General features: G+C 50.9%; 1 pseudogene; it reads left to right on the top strand.

The window, feature by feature from the left end:
* Window positions 1-1,147: 1,147 nt before the first annotated feature.
* Window positions 1,148-1,244, top strand: LOC124596742 (annotated as a pseudogene).
* Window positions 1,245-1,860: the final 616 nt, after the last annotated feature.

Below are 1,860 nucleotides of genomic sequence, written 5' to 3'. Positions count from 1 at the left end.
TCGTCCAGGTTTCTGTCCGTGGAAGATGATTCCTTTATCGCTAAATCGGTCGGCTGTGTGGTTTTTGAGGAGAAAGTCGTCAGCGCCGCCGCGTGAGCCACGGGGAGAATAGTCTTCGTCGATGGAGGTGCAACGTCCATCGGTGGGAGTTGTGTGATCCGACGCTGGAGACACTCGGAACGACGGTGGCCTTCCTAGCCGCATCCGAAACACGTTTTAGGCTGGCCGTCATAAATAACCATGGCCAGGCACCCTCCTATTTGTAGGTGGAATGGCACGTGTCGTTGGAGGTCAATGAGCACTTGGTGTACTCCATTGAGCAGTAGATACGTCATAAACTGGGTCCATATTTCAGCCATATGTTCGTGTACCGTGCTGTAGGGGTGGTGCACCGCCACAACGTCTGCGACAGGGAGTTCAATTGGAAGTTTGATTATGCGTGTAGTCCGTAGTCCCAGTGCGGCATGGCCGACCTCGACGTTGGCAACATTTCCATCTGCGTGGCAGGAGCGGGGTTCTTGTTTCATCTCAGAAAGCAGCTTGGTGCATGTAGCTTCGTTTATGAATTTTCCATAAACCGTGCTACTGACGATCGAAAAGTGGATGCCGACGATGTCGGCAGCCCGGTCATGGCTCCCTCTTTTAAAAGCCTTCGAATTAGAGCGCCTTTGGTAGTGTACAGTCGTTCCGAAATGAGAATTTCAAGGTTGATCGTCTGTATTGGTTTGACGCTACGGCGTCACGCTGTTGTTGGCCCCAGGAAGTAAACAACGCCCGTGGGCCCGCTCTGCTGGCGGAGAGCACACACTGCACGTCTGCTTCGCTGGGCTGCGAGAGCCGGACTGCCGTCTGAGCTACCCAATCACGACTCACGGCCCGTCCTCACAGCTTCACTTCTGCCAGTACGTCGTCTCCTACCTTCCAAACTTCACAGAAGCTCTCCTGCGAACCTTGCGGAACTAGCACTCCTGGAAGAAAAGATATTGCGGAGATGTGGGTTTGCCATGGCCTGGACAATGTTTCCAGAATTAAATTTCGCAGGTTAGCAGGAAAACTTCTGTGAAGTTTGGATGGTAGGAGACGAGGTACTGCCAGAAATGAAGCTTTAAGGACGGGTTGTGATTCGTGCTTCGGTAGCTCAGACGGTGTACTCGCTTCGGCGATACATATACTAAAATTGGAACGATACAGGGAAGCCCCTGCACAAGGATGACACGCAAAATCGTGAAGCGGTCCACATTTTCACGGTAGCTCAGCGTGTTCGGTCAGAGGGTTAGTCGCCCTCTATAACAAAAACCTGAGTAAGCAGATCAACGATGAACTTGAATGGGTAACATGGGACGTCAGCCCGGAAGAAAAGAAAAAAGAAAAAATAAGAAAAAGATTGTACATCACTTGCCCGCGGAAGGTGAATGTCCGGAGTTTGAGTCTCTGTCTGGCACACAGTTTGAATCTGCCAGGAAGTTTCATAACAGCGCACCCTCCGCTGCAGAGTGAAAATCTCATTTTTAATCATGTTTGCTTATCCATTTTCCGAGGGATGTTACTGTGGTGTCACCGCCAGACACCACACTTGCTAGGTGGTAGCTTAAATCGGCCGCGGTCCATTTAGTACATGTCGGACCCGCGCGTCGCCACTGTGTGATCGCAGACCGAGCGCCACCACAAGGCAGGTCTCGAGATACGGAAGAGCACTCGCCCAGTTGTACGACGACTTTACTAGAGACTACACTGACGAAGCCTTTCTCTCATTTGCTGAGAGACAGTTAGAATAGCCTTCAGCTAAGTCCATGGCTACGACCTTGCAAGGCGCCATTAACCATATCTGAAGATAGTCTTATTTGTATTATCAAGAGCGAT

Source organism: Schistocerca americana, chromosome 2 (genome assembly GCF_021461395.2).
Source record: "Schistocerca americana isolate TAMUIC-IGC-003095 chromosome 2, iqSchAmer2.1, whole genome shotgun sequence".
In the NCBI taxonomy this organism is placed as follows: Eukaryota; Metazoa; Arthropoda; class Insecta; order Orthoptera; family Acrididae; genus Schistocerca; species Schistocerca americana.
This window is presented reverse-complemented; position numbering and strand designations above follow the sequence as displayed.